The sequence below is a fragment of the Muntiacus reevesi genome, chromosome 22, assembly GCF_963930625.1.
Source record: "Muntiacus reevesi chromosome 22, mMunRee1.1, whole genome shotgun sequence".
Taxonomy (NCBI): Eukaryota; Metazoa; Chordata; class Mammalia; order Artiodactyla; family Cervidae; genus Muntiacus; species Muntiacus reevesi.
In genome coordinates, this window is record NC_089270.1 from 13746840 (window position 1) to 13765548 (window position 18709).

The following is an 18709-nucleotide window of genomic DNA, read 5'->3' on the forward strand; positions in this document are numbered from 1 at the left end:
CACACACATCCAATCTCGTTGCGCGGCAGGTCCACTTGAGCTACTTACAGATGGAAAGAGAGAAGCCCAGTAATTGGCCAGAGATGCCATCAGCGAGGAGATCCGATTTGGTTTCCATGACAACTGTATCCTATGGAGATTCAGCTCTTTGCTTTGACCACATGGGCCTACAGGACTGGTAGCTGCTTTGCAGGAGGACAGTCGTCTTTCTCTTTCAAACCAACACGGCCTCTCCCTCCCTATAGTGACCCTGTCCTGCACCAACCTACAGCCAAGGTTACTCTCGATGACGTTTGCTGAATAAGAATACCTGGATTATCCAAATTAGACCACAAAGAGAACTTTCAGATTTGGCAAATAAAAATACAGAACACTAATTAAATTTGAATCCAGATAAACAAGAACTTTTAGTATGTCACATGCAGTATTTAAGACACGCTGGAAAAAAAAAAAAAAAGACACGCTGAAAGTGGTTTAAAAAATTTTAACTGGACACCCCATATTTTATCTGGCAGCCCTAAATACAAATGCCTCAATGGCCATGTAACTCATCAAGCTCAGCCCTTTATTCCATCACAGGACAACCTGGATTTCTCCCGGAAGGGTACACAGCAGCCTGATGGTGAGCCCTGAGCTGTGTCCAGGTCCCAGGGTCTCAGGCCCTGACCTTTGGACCAAACAACCATGAGAAGCAGGTAGTAGCAGGTTCTAAGTGAGGCGAGGTGGGCCCAGGTGTCTAGGAGGTGAGGGTGAGTCTTCTCAGGTTCAGGTGGAAGACTTAACCATGGCGGGCAGGGTTGATCCTCGCCTCAGCTCTGCTTCCCAAAACCTATGGGGCCTGAAATTCATCCCTCCATCTCCATTTCCCCATTTGCCGCAAGGGAGCTGGACTAGCCCGCGTCTAATACGTCGAGTCTGAATGTCCAAACATCCCTAGACATATGTTATCTCCACTTAGCTATGGGACTCTGAGCAAGGCACTGCCTGCATGAGCCTCAGTTTCCTGCTCTGTAAAATGGGATGCCGACACCTGGTGGGGTCATTGTCAGGACTGAGGAGCTGTGCCTTCTAAGTCACCCTGCCCAGGACTGCATGCTGCGGGGGGCGCTGGACATGGGTGTGCCTGTTGTTCCTGACAACTGTCCTGCCGGGATCCGTCCCGTGGCGACAATAACACCTGCATCAGCTGACAGGTGCTGAGGGGATGCCTGTCTCATGCTCATCCCCACAGCCGGGCCTCTTTGCTGGAGTGAATCCATTCCCCAGGCACCGTGGGGACCGGCTTGGGTTTGGGTTTCTCATGCCCCTCATAGGAGCTGAACCCCATGCCACTGTCCCAGGTGGGATGTGGGGACCGGGGTGGGAGATGATGCTGTTGGGGTGGTCCTGATGCAGAGAGGCAGGGTTTCAGAGCTCAGTGATGCCTCCTTCAAGAAGCCCTGCCCTCCACAGCTGAAGCCTCATCTGTGAAATCTGACTCCCTCCAGATCCAGTTACCTATGCTTCTGGGCAGTGCCTCCACAGCTCCCAGCCCAGCCTTTGCAGAATGTACCCAGGGAAACCAAATCGCTGGGGGTGCTGGGGCTCACAGGGGGGCCACGGTGCCCGCAGATGGCAGGAGTGGCCACTGCACTTCTGTAGGTGCCTAGGTGGATCCCCTGGCCAGAGGAGCTGAAACATAATTATCTGAGATGGACTTGTTCAAGGAGGCACAGAAAGAAACAAAATTGCCGTGTGACCCAGCGCATACAAACAGAATTAAAGCCAAACTCATGCAAAGCAATAGTCAGTCTACTTCAGAGGTGCACTCTGACACTTGGTCTTCTATTTCATGTTTTAAAACTGCTGGGCACAACCCCCTAAGTTGATTTCAGGGCTTCCTAATAGGTGATGACTATAGTTGAATAAATCTTTTTCAGATATCCTCACTATAGGCACTTTATGTTTGATTATTGGGGTCTATGACTGAGCAGGTCGGAGTTCTGACCTGAACTTCTTCCTCTCTTCATGCTGGGAGATAAGAAACCTGGGCATCTAGCTCTGCCTGCCTGCAGAGATGGGCCAGAGTGGGTGAGACGCTGAGGACTCTAAGAGTAGAAATGGTGGATAATCCTCCTGCCCTAGAATGAAGTAGAGTAAACTGTCCAGCTGATGTGTTAGGAGCACTGGCTCTGGGGCCAGACTCGGTGCCCGGACGCCACTTGCTAGCTCTGTGACCCTGCATAAATCACTTTACCTCCGGGATGCTCAGTTTCCCCATCTGTAGCATGGGGGTGATAGCAAGACCTCATCAGATTATTGTGAGGATTGCATGGGTTCCTAGACCAGGTCTGGCATGTGGGGGACTCAGTAAATATTGGCCAGGATGGTCACCAGGGCTGGCTTCACAGGTGTGCAACCTCTCAAGTCTCAGAGCGCTGCTCTCAGAAGGACTAGGTTTAACGCTTTGCTCTTACCATCTTAAAAGTCCTAATAATTTTTTCTTTGAACCTGCGCTTTATAATTGACGTCTGACAGGACGACAGAGCATGCTCAGGGGATGTGCCAGGTGGTAACGCTGTTCTCCAAGCAGTTAGGTTGGTTGCTGGGCTACCAACCCACACATGTGCCTGCGGTGGCCTGGGGCACTGTGGGGTCCTGGGGAGGTTGTGACCGGGGCTGGGACCTAAGCCTGGGCTGCTGGTGGTGATCATGGTGGCCAGTGGGAGACCCTGGAAGAGAGGAGGAACTTCATGCCAGGAGTCTGTCCCAGGGGGACCTCTATAAATATCAACTCTCAGGCCTGAGGGCTGGGGTAGGAACTGCTGGGGTTCTGGCAGTAATCTTTGTCAGTAAATTATTACAGAACTGAAGTGTACACATGGACATGGCCACACAGCGTGCCAAGAATTATTAGAATGCTTCAGGGAGCTTAGAATCTCTGGCTTTGACAGCTATTGCAACACTGAAAATGTTCAAGGGCTTATAAATAGAAATTAAATGTAAAGATGGTCACTTTTGATGGAAAAAAAGCATTATCTCCATATCAAGTTTTGATGAACCAGTGATTAAAGAGGAAGACAGTTTTAAAATAAATTTTCCTTATAATTAAGATATAGTGAAGAAATGCATAAATAGGTGATTGAACTATATACAAGTCATGAAGTCACTTTTGGTTTCTGTTATAACCTCCACAAATCGGGAAATGAGTATGTCAAGGCTGTATATTGTCACCCTGCTTATTTAACTTACATGCAGAGTACATCATACGAAATGCCGAACTGGATGAGGCAGAAGCTGGAATCAAGATTGCTGGGAGAAATATCAATAACCTCAAATATGCAGATGACACCACCCTTATGACAGAAAGCTTAGAAGAACTAAAGAGCCTCTTGATAGTGAAAGAGGAGAGTGAAAAAGTTGGCTTAAAACTCAACATTCAGAAACCTAAGATCATGGCATCTGGTCCCATCACTTAATGGAAAATAGATGGGGAAACAATGGAAACAGTGAGAGACTTTATTTTCTTGGGCTCCAAAACCACGGCAGATGGTGACTGCAGCCATGAAATTAAAAGATGCTTGCTCCTTGGAAGAAAAACTATGACAAACCTAGACAGCATGTTAAAAAGCAGAGACATTCCTTTGCCAACAAAGGTGTGCCTAGTCAAAGCTATGGTTTTTCCAGTAGTCATGTATGGATGTGAGAGTTGGACTATAAAGAAAGCTGAGCGCCAAAGAATTGATGCTTTTGAACTGTGGTGTCAGAGAGGACTCTTGAGAAGTCCCTTGGATGGCAAGGAGATCCAACCAGTCCATCCTAAAGGAGATCAGTCCTGGGTGTTCATTGGAAGGATTGATGCTGAGGTTGAAACTCCAACACTTTGGCTGCCTGATGTGAAGAACTGACTCATTGGGAAAGAGTGATGGGAATGCAGGTGAAAAGCACCGTATAAGCTGTTAGTGTGCTTAATATTTTCTAACATGTTGCTATGGATGTGGGGGCTGCTGGCTTTCCAAGGTGCTCAGTATAAGTCACCACCACCAACAAAAGGACTAAACTCAAGGGACAAAGAACTCAGACAACTTCCCCAAACAGTTTATCTAAGGTTGTGACGCTAAGACTCTCACATGCTTGTAGATTCTGCATTTGTGACGAGCTCTTGGGTGATGTTTATGCAGCTGGTACCTAAGGCAAAATTTTGAGGAGGGAAGAGATGGGGAACTTTGATATACTCACCTCTGAGTACAGAGGTGCTTCCATGTCCTACCTCACCACCCTGATATCAGAGAAAAGGCAGAGATGTGACTCCCCTGAGGATACACAGCTGGTGAATGTGGGACTTACACTGAGGACCTTGGAAAGCCAGCGGCCCCCACATCCATCAGTTTGTTGTAAGCCTGAATCTAGTTTTGAATGTAATTGTATACAATGGTATCTTAATGTTTACTGTCTGACATTTCCTGTAATTTGTGGAGGTTATCAGTTCAGTTCAGTTCAGTCACTCAGTCGTGTCCGACTCTTTGCGGCCCCATGGACTGCAGCACGCCAGGCTTCCTTGTCCCTCACCATATCTCAGAGTTTCCTCAAACTCGTGTCCATTGAGTCGGTGTTTCCATCCAACCATCTCATCTTCTGTCCTCGCTTTCTCCTCCCACCTTCAAACTTTCCCAGCACCAGCTTTTAGGAATTTAATCCTAAATATTGCTATTAAAAGTGTGTCCACTAGAGGTCACCAGAATCAAGTGGTTAATTGATTTGCCTACCGTTTGCTGGGAAAGATGGACGGCAAAAGGAGAAGCGGGCAACAGAGGATGAGATGGTTAGATAGCATCACCAACTCAATAGACATGAATTAGAGCAAACTCTAGGAGATAGTAGAGGACCAAAGAGCCTAGTGCTGCAGTCCATGGGGTCACAAAGAGTTGGACACAACTTCGCAACAGAACAACAACAACCATTTGCTTGGAAAAAGAAAAAAAATGTCAGTAACAAGGCTGGGAGTAACCAAGAAGAGTTAAATCCTCCTGCACACCCACCTCCCTCAATGCAGAAACGTTCTGCCCACCTCCTCAAAGGCAAGTTTAATCAAAAATGTGCTTTTGTAGAGAGCGAGCCATCAGAGGTCAGAGCACTGGTCTTCAGGTGAAAGCCCTTCATGGGGGCCAGCCTGGTGGGATGGTGGGCCCAAGGGCTGGCATGCTGAGTGCTTATGCTGCCCCCACTGCCATGGGGTGACCCCAGGCAAGTTGCTTCCGCTCTCAGCCCACAGGACTCCATCCATAAAGTGTAGGCAGTCAGACTGTGAGATTCCCGGGGTCCCCTGAGCTTGGATGATGTGGGTCTCTTCCTGATGCAGCTTTCTATATTATGCCCCAGAATTTGCCAAGGAAATAGAACCCATCTCCAAACTCCTGTGTCTACCCGTAAGCTTTCTTTCTGGCTGTCAAGGACGTGGCATCCAGGGTGTCTGGCCAGCCTGGAGGTTTAAGGCACCTAGCATTCTAGAGGTAAAGACACATTCTTCTCTGTGCTGAGTGGAGTGGGTTCTGAGTGTGGGGAGAGACGTGTAAGATGATGGCGGGACAGAGCTGGAGGCTCCAACCCAACCATTTCACAGATGGGGACTCTGAGGTCCAGGGAAGCATGTAACTCTATACCAGGTCCCAAGAGCTCAGAGTCAGTGGTGGAGCTGGGACTGGAACACAGGAATTGCAGGTTGAGAGGGCTGAAGGATGCTTATTTTCATGGCTCACTTCTGTCTTTCTGGTCTCCTCTCAATAACTATAAGCATTCCTTTTGGTTTGTTTTTAGAGGTTTAGTTACTCAAGTAATATCCTAGTCTGCCCAGGAAAACCCCTATGAGGATACATGTAGTCTTGGGCCTGTGGCCATGAGGGCATGTGGCCCAGAGCAGGAAAGTGACAAAGATTTGTTAGGTAACCTGAGAAAGGTACTGGGTTTGGAAGGGGAGGGAGTTGACTTTGATTAAGGCTACTTAATGGATGCCAGGTTTTGTACAAATCACTTTACATGGTTTAGTAACCTTTTACACTCTTCACAACAACCTCTGAAGGCAGGTATTACTCCTGTGTCATAACCGAGGCTAGAAGAACAAGAGATACTTGTGCAAGCCTAGGTGGCCAGCAGAGCATTAGAATCAGGTTTGTCTGTATGTCAATTAAACAATGCTAGCTGCTGTAACAGATAATCCCTGGATCTCAGTAGTTTAACCAGTAGAAGGTAGTTTTTGTTCTCTGACAGTGCAGTCTGGTGATCCTGATTGGTGGACAGCCTTCCTCCACAAGGTGATTCAGGGACCCAGGCTCTACCAGTCAGTGACTTCACTATTTCCCTGGCTTCACGGACCTCCTGCCTGGCTGGCTGTTGGTGAACGAGTGTGTAGAGACGGCACATGCTTCTTTATACCCACAGCCTGGAAGTGACATCACTTCTCATGCAGTTCATTGGTGAGAAGTAGACCCATGACCACATGCAGAACCAGGGGTGCTGGGAAATACAGTCCTTGCCTGAGCAGAGGTACTATGGAAAGAGGGGTACATGTTTTTGAAGGATAGTTCATCATCGCTGCCAGAGTGTGACACCAAAGGCCATGCCCCACCGTACCTCCCCGGGCCACCATGCACTGGGCTGGAAGGAGTGTCGGCACTGCCCTCTGGGTGTGACTGGCCCTGCAGTCTTGGTTGTGATAATAAATCACACAGCGTCTGGATTAGAAAGGCTCTTAGATTCTGCTCATCCATCTGAAGCTCCTCAACAGAGTCCCTGGCAAGATGGTGATGCAGCTGTTGTTGGGCAAGAGGCACAGATGCCCAGTGACCTGGAGCTCCCTGCTGATGAGGCAGCCATCCATGACCAACGTTCCTGGGACACTCCTGTCCTCTCTCCACCGGCTGAACCGAGGCCTGACTGCCAAGCCTACTGGGTCAGTGAAATAAGGAAACGTGGGCGCACGCTGGCCCCTCTCAGTCACCACTAGCCCTTACTCCTTTTGAGTTGAAATCTTCCTCCTTGACTCTTGCTCCATGTCCTGTCCTCTAGAACATTCCAGAACATATATGCTCACTCTCCATCTGCAGAAAATGGTCATCTGGATAATTAATTGATTGAGTCATTCATTTGTTTAACAAATACAGTGGACTGCTAGCCAGGGATAGTGGGTGTAGAGGATTGAATAGCATTGCCCCCTTCAAAATTTATGTCCACTTGGAACCTCAGAATGTGACCTTATTTGGAAACAGTCTTTGCAGATGTAATCCAGTTAAATTGAGGTCATCCTGGAATAGGATGGGCCCTAATCCAAGGATTTACGTTCTCTTATAAGGAGGGAGAAATCTGGACACAGACACACAGAAAAGAACACCATGTGAAGATAGAGACACCTGGGGAGAAAGTCATGTAATGACAGAGACAGGGACTGGGTGATGCCACCACAAGCCACGGTCACCAAGGACTGCTGGCCGCCACCAGAAGCTGGGGGGAGGGGAGGGTGGGTGGATGATGCCTGGACTGGATCCTCCCACTGAGCCCCCAGGAAGACACCTCCCTGCCAATACCTTGATTTTAAACTTCTGGCCTCCAGAACAGTGAAGGAAGAAAATTCTGTGTTTTAAGTCCCCTCGCCCCAGCCTTTTGAGGGACTTTACTAGGCAGATACAGTGGAGTAACTGAAGTTCAGCTCTGACCATCAATCTACCTACAGGTGAGTAAAGAAGAAAGATTAAAAATATGGTTCACAAACAAATAAGGGATACTTAGAAGAGCCTGCATCAGGGTCAGTAATGGGCGGTGTTGGTGGGAGAAGCATGTTGTGAATAAAATGGTTTGGCAGGAAGGAGAGCATGGGGCAACCGCATGAAGAGTAGGTCAGGGAGGGCGTGGGGGTGGAGGGAATAGCATGGGCAAAGGCCCTGGGGTAGGAAGGGCTTGGTACCCTCTCAGAACAGAAGGGAAGCCAGAGTGGCTGAACAGGTGGGAACCAGGGAGATGGGTGTGAACTCAGTGGGGCAGCATCACTGGGGGGCCAGGAAAAGGCGTGAATTTTTTCTTCTAAGTGGAGGGGCAAGGAGGTCTTTGGATGGTTTTCAAGGAAGAGGATGATATGACCAAACATGTCATTTTGACTGGTCTGTGGAGAATTTGAAAACATTTCTCACTCCATTCATTTATTCATTCAATGATTGATAATACAAATAAATAATCTGGAACCATTTCATCTTCAGGTTGCAGATGAAATTAAGTGGCCAAGAGATGGGTGGTCAGGGTGGTCAGAGATCCCCACAGTGGTGTAGATTTTAAAAATATCCACAACCTAAAAGTTGAGAGTGGTGTTTTATTCATTGGGAATTTGGGGGACTTCAAGCAGGAGAGGCAGCATCTGAAGTAACCCTGAGAGAACTGCTCCAAGGAGGGGAGGGGAGGAGTCAGGTTATAACAGAAGTTTTGTAACAAAGGACAGGTAATCTGAACATCAAAAGATTATTGTGAATTAAAGGAAAACCAGATATCTCAAGTTAAGGAATTTAGTGAATTTAGTTAGAAATTTTCTATTATGGGAAGATGCAAATGGACTCAATGAAATCATTCCTTTGCTATGCACCTCAGCTACCTAGGGCCAGTATCTGGTGTTTTCACATCCTGAGTTTCCTTAGGGCTCACTGTGTGGAGTGGCTGCAGTCTGATGGCTGCTAGATGGCAGGTGTTCTTTTCCTTCCTGCGTTTCCTCTGAGCTCACTGGCTCACGTGGAAGGCTGCAATTGCTGATGGTTGTGACATTCTTTGTTACTGATTTGGCAGGAAATATTCCATTTCTCGATGGTGAGAGGAGCTTCAAGCAGAGACCTGCTCTGCCAGGAGAGGGTCAAGAGACGGTGGCGCTGGCAGCAGGCACAGTGGGTCAAAGTCTCCACAACCTGCTCTTGCTTCCACAAGCCATCTCTTCTCCAGGCTGGATGTGGCAATTCTTGCAATTATTTCTCAAAATGCCTTTTTCATATTATAATAAATTCCTGAAATGGCACTGTCAGCTTGCTATCCAAGAGCTCAACTGTTCCACAGGCCTTACTAATCAGAAAGTTTATCATAACAAGTTTTTATAAACACTTTATAATTTGCAGAGCCCTTTTGCAGTTCTGATCAACACATCCCCCTGTGTCCTAAGGTGTGGGGAGAAGGAAGACATGCAGACAGATCTTATTTCACCTCCAGAGAAGTCTCATTTCATTCCGTCATGCAAGATAACTGCCTGCAAGCTCCAGAGAGAGGCATAGATAAAGACACACACCCAGAGGCTCTAACATGAGGGTTCAATTGTCTCTGAGTGATAACAGCCACAGTGCCTAAAAGGCAGCAGTCTTTGAAGACCTTAAAATCTGGCAGGCTGGGTAGAGAGCTGGCTCTCAGGGTGTGGACTCAGGCACAGAGCCCCCAGCCAGGAGGAAAAGACAAGATCTTGTCCCTGGCTCAGTGGCCTGGAGCAAGTTTCTTAACCTCTCTGAGCCTCTGCTGTAAAAGAAGGATGCCACTTGAATCTCACAGGAGGACCAGAGGGAAGCACTGAGTGGTTGAGAGTGAGTCAGGCTTGCCTCTGCCACCAGGATCTGCACGACCCTGAACGTGTTGCTTAAAGACTCTCTTCCTCCAATCATAAAATGGGGGGGGGGGGGGGGAATACCAGCGCTTGTTCCATGTGGCTGTTGAGAAGAGCAAATGAGACAATACGTATTAAGTGCTCAGTGAATGCTAACTAGCACTATCCTGGTTTTGAGATGAAGACAGGTGAAGTCCCTAAGTTACTTGGGTAATTTTCTGCTCTATTTCCTTGTTGATGATAAATGGTGATGAAAGTGGTGGTGGTGATGATGGGATGGTGGTGGAGATGGTGGTGATGATGGTGGGATGCTGGTGGTGATGATGGGATGGTGGTGGTGATGATGGGATGGTGGTGGTGATGGTGGGATGGTGGGGAGGTGATGGGATGGTGGTGGTGATGGTGGGATGGTGGGGTGGTGATGGGATGGTAGTGGTGATGGTGGTGGTGGTGGTGGTGATAGTAATGGTGGTGATAGAGATGGTGGCCATGGTGGTGATGGTGGTGGTGGTAATGACGATGGTGATGGTGGTGATGGTGGTGGTGATAGAGATGGTGGCCATGGTGGGATGGTGGTGGTGATGGTGGGATGGCGGGGTGGTGATGGTGGGATGGTGGTGGTGATGGGATGGTGGTGATGGTGGGATGGTGGTGATGGTGGGATGGTGGTGGTGATGGTGGGATGGTGGTGATGGTGGGATGGTGGTGGTGGTGGTGGTGATGACGATGGTGATGGTGGTGATGGTGGTGGTGATAGAGATGGTGGCCATGGTGGTGATGGTGGTGGTGGTGGTAGTGGTGGTGGTAATGATGACGGTGGTGGTGATAGAGATGGTGGCCATGGTGGTGATGGTGGTAATGATAGTGATGGTGGCCATGGTGGTGATGGTGGTGGTGATAGTGATGGTGGCCATGGTGGTGGTGGTGGTGGTGGTGATAGTGGTGGTTGTGGTGATGATGGTGGTGGTAGTATGGATGATGATGGTGGGGTAGTGATGACAGTAGTGATGGTGGTGGTGGTGGTGGTGGTGGTGGTGATGACGATGGTGGTGGTGGTAGTGGTGATGGTGGTAATGGTAGTGATAACAAATGGGTTCCTGTGTGCTGGAGTAGTGATTTCCTCAGCGCTAGGATCCACTACGGCCTGGGATGCCTGGAGTCTTTGAGTCCAGTGAGCTCCCACAGGAGCAGCCTCACCCCTTTGCTCTAATCTGCACAAGTACCATTTTCTCTGTGAGCTGTGACTTCACAAAGGCTGGGAAGCCCTATTTAATTTGATGCTGTTCATATCATTCTGCCTTATATTTGTTGCTTGGTAACACTGACTCCCACTTCTTTTCTTTTTTTTCTCTAAAGACAAAGACTTCCCCTTTTGCTCTTTTCATTCATTTCTGCAGACTCTTTAAAAGGTCTCTGGGCACTTGGTGGAAGGAGAAAATCAAAGCCCCAATCCCAACAACTTGCATCTTTAGATGGAATATTTTCCTTTTGTGATAAGTACCTTTGAAGCCTGTGTGTTGAGGAAAGACCTCTGGCCGGGAGCCAAGGACTTGAACCTGAGTTCTGATTCTCCACTATGTCAGCCTGACCCTGAACTGATTACTTAACTTCCTGGGGGTCCCATGCTGCAGCAGATTTGAAATGACTGAAATCTCTTCATCTCCCATCATGTGGAATGTGGGCTGACTCCCCTGTGACTCATTTTGAACAATAACTTGTGAACATATGATGCAAAGAGATGCTCATTTCTGAGGTTGGGTCTTAAGGGATGTTCAGCTTTCTTCCCCATCTTGGACCCTTCCCCTGTAAACCAGCCGCCATGTAAGAAGCCTGACTGCACTCGGCCATCACGCCAGGAGGAAGCCAAGCAATCACGTGGAGAGACAGAGGCCACGTGCAGGAGCCCAATGTTCACTTTATATGAGTGAAGCTGAGGTAGGAGATCAATGGGTTCCAGGCTAGACATTTACAACTGGCCTCCTGGTTGCATTTCATGCAGCACGAAGAAGTGGGCTTCAGGCTGGATCCTTAAAGTTGTTAGCATCTCCTGAGACAGCGTTCTCCAGTTAAAGCGTTTACAATCAGCCTCCTGCTTGCCCTCTGAAGTAAAGACAGAAACGGTGAAAAGCCGGTCTTTGTCTCCTATAAGTACCTTAAGGTAATAATCTTGGCAAGGACAAAGAGGGGCAAGATCCTGTTTGAGTGAAGGATTAAGGGACCTCTGCTCTCCCTCTTTTTGAAACAAGGAAGACACTATATATGTGCAGAAGGGCTCCTTAGGGGTCAAAAGTCCCAGAAGCCTTCCCTTTGAGATCTATCTTGACTTGGGCATGCAGGCGCAGCCAGGGAAGGGTCCCAGGATAGGCCAAGTGTGGAAAAAGAAACCAGATAACTGGCTAAAGGTAAACAAAGAACCGGAAGAACTGACCTACATAAACGAGTTAACTGCCTGTTCACTGCTCTCCTCCTCACTAGGGGGACACTCACACCCTTTCTCTCTGGGTGTGCATCTCTGCCTTCCTGCTGTCTCAACCAAGCAAACCATTTCTCAGTGTGTTCTCCTACTTGTTACTGTGCTATATCTCTAATAAACTTTGTAGCTGCATTCACAGTTTCTGCCTCCATGATAAACCCATTTTTCACTGAGGACTGATGCTGAGGCTGAAACTCCAATACTTTGGCCACCTGATGCAAAAAACAGACTCATTTGAAAAGACCCTGATGCTGGGAAATATTGAAAGCAGGAGGAGAAGGGGACAGCAGAGGATGAGATGGTTGGATGAAATCACTGACTCAATGGACATGAGTTTGGGTGAACTCCGGGAGTTGGTGATGGACAGGGAGGCCTGGCATGCTGCAGTCCACGGGGTCACAAACAGTTGGACACAACTGAGCAACTGAACTGAACTGAACTGAAAGATCCAGGAGAAAAGAGCTTCTAGCCTCTAGCCTTTGCTGGTCAGGTGACTAGGATTCCTGGTTTTCATCCAGGCTACCCAGGTTCACTTCCTGGGCAGGGAATTAATATCTTGCTTCATGTCACAGCTCACTACTGCCTCGCTGAGATCAACGCCTTCTTGGACCTTCCAGCCCTGCTCAGCCGCCAGCAGAATGCTGCCAAACGAAGGACCCCAGCTGACCCCTCACTGCCCCCTGCAATGAAAGAACCACCCAGCTGATTCCTGCCCATATCCCTGACCCCAAATCAAGGGCAGGTGAACAGGTTGTTTTCAGTTACTGAGTTTGGGCATAGATTCTTACCTAGCAGTAGATAACTGATTATCATGAAACATGCCTTCTTCCTCTCCAGGGGACCACTTTGGGACATCGGGTGTTGGGGAAGGGGTTGCTATTCCTTCACCAATTGGGTAATCTGCAAACTCCTCCGAACTCTTCACCATGCAGCCCTCTACAGCCTCCTGGGCCGCTGCTCCCACCCCCTTGGCTTTCATCAGCCCAGATCTCTGCCTGGCCCAACCCTGCTCTGTCTGTTCTCCATCCCTTGCGTCCATCCTGACTTCTGCCAGAAGAGCCTTTTCCTCCTGCTCTCCTACAGCAACTCTGTCCCTTTGGGATCTAGCTCAAATGTCACCCTTTCTCCAGCTGCCCCCAGGCTACCTCTGGACTCCACAGGCCCTCACGAAGATGTCTGAACCTTATTCTGATAATAACACTGCTGCCCTTGGCGGGGCACATCCTGGATCCTGGTGTGTCTCCAGGCACTGTATGTGCTGACATCAGGCCAGACTGTCCACTTGGCTCAGGGACCAAGATGGATGTGCTCTGGAATGGCAGCTCATAGCCTCTGCGTCGGGGCAACTCAAAGACCACCTGAACCATGGCTAACCACCGATACTCTTATTTTCTCCAGGAAAAAAAATTTCAACACATTCATGCATTTCGTGTACCACACAGTCTCAAAGAGCCAAGAGAATCTCCTGTACCCAGGCTCCTTCTCCTTTCTTGTTCTCAAAGTTCTTTTTGCAAGTCACAGAGCAAGTTGCAACCAGAGTCTGACAGCTTCCATTGTATCAAAAACTTCGGGAAAACAATTATCTGCGATCACAGTAAGCTCTCCAGGTAACTTATATTTCTAACAATTGTCAAAAACAATATCTCTTTTTTTCTAAACTGTCCAAATTGCTCCCACAAATATCAAAAGTGCTTTTTTTTTCTTTCCGCCCAGCTTTCTCTGCCAGTCTCCGCGTTGACACCTATCTATGGTGTTCCTATCGCTGCTGCTAAGTGGGTGTCTGGAAAGTTTTGGGGAGGATTTCGAATCGTGTAATGTTCAGCACTTCTTGACATTGCTTGAGTGCGGCGCGCCTAAGTTTTCTTCTATTGTTTTGTGCTAAAGTGAGTGATAAGTTCCCTCTCCCACTAACTCTGGGTATTGTAAAGATGACAGCAGGGACTCAGACTGAGAATGTGTCGCTTCGGAAGGGAGGGAGGAAAAGCTGAACCCCTTCTCCCAGGAAGGTACACGAGGAAGTTGGGAACTCACAGACTGGGGGTGTTTGTTCAAAAGGGCGCTTTTGGTGACACGTTTTATCTTCCCTAAAGCCACCTGAACCTCTGCCCAGGTGAGCTTGTTAGGGTTCAGACAGGGGGTCTGGGGGTGGCATGACATCACAGCAGGGATTGGGGACAATCAAACCAAAGAGCTGTCATGGCGTGACCCTGGGCAGGTCCCTCCACCACTCAGAGCTTCTGACTCTCTGTCTATAGCCTGGGGATAATACCCACCCTCAGGGTCAAGTGTGGATTTAATGAGCCACCAGGTGTAGTGACCCTTTGCAAGGGGTACTGATCATTTCTGGGATGATGTGCAGGAACCAGAATCCACTGGTCTGGCCCTGTACTGGCCACAGGTTAGTTCATGGACCTTTCCAGCAACCCACGGGTAAAGTGTGTGCTGAGCTGATGCTCAGAGAGGTCCCTGAATCTCCTGTGCCAGACTCACCTAAGGACCCTCTCTGCTGTGTTCTCTGATGTCAGGTCTGCACCTCTCGGGATCAGCCATGATGTCCTTCAGTAGGTGATGGATAGATCAGCTGATACATCCTTACCTGGAACACCATACAGTGCTAAAAAGAGATGAGCTATTGCGGGAGGAAAGGACACGGAAGGACCTTACATGCATATTACTAAGTGAAATAAACCAATCTTATGAAAGATCCCTACTATGTGTTTCCAATTATATGACATTCTGGAAAAGGCAAAACTATGGAAACAGTAACAAATCAGTGCTTGCCAGGTTGATGACGGGGGCCGGGGGATGAATGGATGGGTACAGAGGATTCTGAGGGCAGTGAAACTGCTCTGGTGTGATGCTCTAATGGTGGATACACGTCGTTTTGCATTTGTCTAAATCCACAGAATGTATAAGACCAAGAGTGAACCCTCATTAAACTATAGACCTTAAACAATATAATGATGTCACACTATAGGTTCCCATGTGGCATTAGTGGTAAAGAACCCACCTGCCAAAGCAGGAGATACTAGAGACATGGGTTAGAGCCCTGGGTGGGGAAAATCCCCTAGAGGAGGGCGTGGCTACCCTCTCCAGTATTCTTGCCTGGAGAATTCCATGGACGGAGGAGCCTGGCGGTCTACAGTCCATAGGGTCGCTAAGAGTCGGACACGACTGAAGTGACTTAGTACAATGCAGGTTCATTGATTATAGCAAGTGTACCACTCTGCCGGGTGGGGGTGGGGTGGCTATTGACAGTGGAGGGGGCTCTGGGTGTTGAGGAGTAAGGGGTATATAGTAAAACTATCTGCACTTTCTGCTCAGTTTTACTGTGAACCTGAAACTGCTTTAAAAAATAAAGTCTACTTTTTAGAAAAAAGAAGAACCAAAAAAAGGAAAGAAAAAAACCAAAAAAAAAGTATGTAAAGTCAGCACCTCCTCCAGGGAGCCTTCCCTGACTGCTGTAGCCAGTGGCGATGTCTTCCCAGGCTGGGAATCTGCATGCCAGCATCACTTCTCGCTAGTTACCTGCTCATTTCTGTTCTGTAGCAGGTGGCTGGTGTTTTCCAGCTTCTGCACCAGACCAGTCCATAAGCCCCTCCAAACAAGGAAGTGGCTATGCCTCAGACTCTTCCATCTCAAGCCGCAGTGCCCAGGAAGGGAAGAAGCGGGAGGTTCTTGGCAAATGCGGCCGCTGCTGGTGCCACAGAGCGCTGTGGCTTGTTGGCCGAACCATCAGTGGCCCCTGAGCTGCCCTCAGTGACGCCATGGGGAGGCCCCGCGTCGGTGGCTTTCGCGGTCACCTCTCCCCGCCCATCGCAGGGCAGCAGGCTGGGCCCGTTTCTCAGGAGAAGGAGCCGGCGCTGGGGGAGTGGGTGTGCCCCCTCCCGGCGCCGCAGTGGCTGTGATGGTTAAGTTTATGTGCCGACTAGCCTGGGCCAAGGGGTGTCAGAGAGCTGGTAAGGCCTTCTCTCTGAGAGTGTACATGAGCTTGAGTTGGGACTGAGAAAGTCAGACCACCCTCCCCAGTGTGAGCAGACACCCTCCATCTGTTTAGGGCCTGAACGGAAGAGAAAAGGCAGAGGAAGGGCGAATCCACGCTGCCTGAGCTGGGCCGTGCATCTCCTCCTGTCCTTGGACCTTGGCTCAGGCCTTCTGACTTGGGTTAGAACTACCACCAGCCTTCCTGGGTCTCCAACTTTACAAAAGGCAAACGGTGGGACTTCCCAACCTCCGTAATTGCATGAGAATCTCTCTAAGGCATTTCTCTCTCTATGTCCATATAGGTCCTATTGGTTCCGTCCCTCTAGAGAACCCGCCTAATGACCTAGGGGGTGATGGGGAGTCGGGGGGGAGGCCTGGGCCTTGCTTCTCCCCTGCGCAAGCATTTGTCTGTCTTCTGCCCCAGAGCTACCTTGGCATGTTGGGAGGTCTTTTTTCCAGTATGAAACTTCTCCATGTGCTCGGTGACTCACCCATCAGAAGGCCCTTAAGAGCGGCAGTCACACTGCCTTCAGAGATGAGTAAATCACGACTCAGACTCATGGGGGCTCAGAGCTCCCCGGCAACAATGCAGTGTAGGGGGGTGGAAGTGCAGGCTGGCGTGGGTAGGTGAGGTTGGGGGGGCCCTCGTGTAGCACCCGGCCCTGGTGACACAGCCATGTGACTGGCGCCAGCCCTCTGTCACAACTCTGGACACTTCTGCTGCAGTTTTAAGGACTCTGCAGAGTGGACTCTGAGCTCAGACTGATAAAGGCACAAAGGAAAGGAGGGTGGTGGGGGATGGTTAGAGCAGTGGGGATAGAAGGGGCGGGGCTCGGGAGCCCAGAGATTCTGCCACGGACCCGCCCTGTGATGTGTGATCCTGGGGAGCCTCCACCTCCTTGGGGATGGAGGGGGGCAACCCTGTCACGGTGTCAGGAATATCCATTGAGATGTAGCACCAAGAGAGCTTCCTGTCTTAGACATGGTCAAGGGTGGGGGGAATGGCCTCCAGCAGGGAGGCTGGGAAGGGGTTGGAGGGAGCATGGCTGGAGTGTGCTCCTCAACTTGCTGAGTGCCGAGCGTGGCCCCTCTGCTTCTAGCTATCCAGGACCCCCCATAAATCCAAACTTCTGACTCCTTTGACCCGGGCAAGGTGGGCCTTCCAGGTGGTTCTTAGATGCATGCAACCTGGGCTGGGACGCTGCAGCCCAGAGCATGACGCCTGCTACTTTACCATCCACACGAATCACAGGGTTGTCTCTCTGAAATGAAGACTCTGACTCAGGAGGTCTGAGGTGGAGTGGGTTTTTGCATCTCTAACAGGCGCCCAAGTGAAGGACGAAGATCACACTTTCAATCATGCACCTTTACAGTCATGGGCCTTAAACTTCCCTGCACATCAGAATCCCCCATGGGAATCTGTGAAGCAGGGCACTCAAAGCCACAGCCCAGAGGGATGGAGTGGGGAGGGAGGTGGGAGGGGGGTTCAGGGTGGGGGGACACATGTGCACCCATGGCTGATTCATGTTGATGTATGGCAAAACCCACCACAATTATTAATAAAGGAATTATCCTCCAATTAAAATAATTAATTAAAAGAAATGTGGATACCTGAGTGGCTCTAGGGTCTCACAGTCCTAGACACCAAGTGTGTGGCTGACATGCCTCTGTGTTGTTCTGATCTCACTAGCCCAGGGGGCTACACACTCAGGACCTAGGTCACGGGGTCTGTGGAACTCTCAGCCTGGTCATTCAACGGCACTACCCAGCTCTCAATACAGCTTCTTTATCTTCCTGGTCCCTTGATTCCGTGATTTTGATGAGTACGGATTTGAATGCCAAGGGGTTGGTTCAGTGCTCTGGTTATGTTTATCCCAAGGCTGTGCTTGCAAAGGTTGGAATTTCCATGCCTCACTCCAGCTCATCTGCAGGACCCTGGTGGACAGCAGGTGACAGCAAGACCATAGAAGTAACATAACATCAGGATTACATTAGTTTCCTGAGGCTGCTGTGAAAAATTGCCACAAACTCAGTGGCTTTAAACAACAGTTCTGGAGCCAAAGGTCGGAAATTAGTGTCACTGCACTGAAATCAAGGAGAATCCACTTCTTGCTTCTTCCAGCATCAGTGGCTGCTGGCATTCCTTCACTTGTGGCTGCATCACTCCGATCTCTGCCTGCTTCATCTCCACATCACTTTCTGTGTGTGTGTGTGTAATCTCCCTTTGCCTCTCTCCTTCAAGGGTATCTGTGACAGTCTTTGGTGCCCACCTGGACAATCCAGGATAATCACCCCATCTCATGTAATGACATTACATGTCACTTGGTCACATCTGCAAAGACATTATTTTCCAGATAAGGTAACATTCACAGATTCTAGGAGGTAGGGGCTGATATCTAGGGGACCATTTATGACCTAATAATGATCTGAAAAAGGCTCCAACTCTGCTGTCCTTCAGATGATAACTCACCAATGTCCTTCCTTATTTTTCCTTGTATACTTGACACGTAGCCCAAGGCCTAGAGGTGGTTCAGTTCAGTTCAGTTCAGTCATTCAATCGTGTCTGACTCTTTGCGACCCCATGAACCGCAGCATGCCAGGCCTCCCTGTCCATCACCAACTCCCGGAGTTCACCCAAACCCTTGTCCATCGAGTTGATGATG

The 18709-nt window shown here is 49.3% G+C and overlaps 1 protein-coding gene across 1 annotated transcript in view; it reads left to right on the plus strand.

Annotated features, from left to right (window-relative positions):
- The first annotated feature begins 7384 nt into the window (after positions 1–7384).
- WFS1 (wolframin ER transmembrane glycoprotein) overlaps positions 7385–18709 on the plus strand; it is a 50234-nt gene continuing 38909 nt past the window's right edge. The window contains exon 1 of the mRNA XM_065914476.1: positions 7385–7702. The gene's annotated coding sequence lies outside the window, so the exon portion shown is untranslated. The remainder of the gene's footprint in view (positions 7703–18709) is intronic.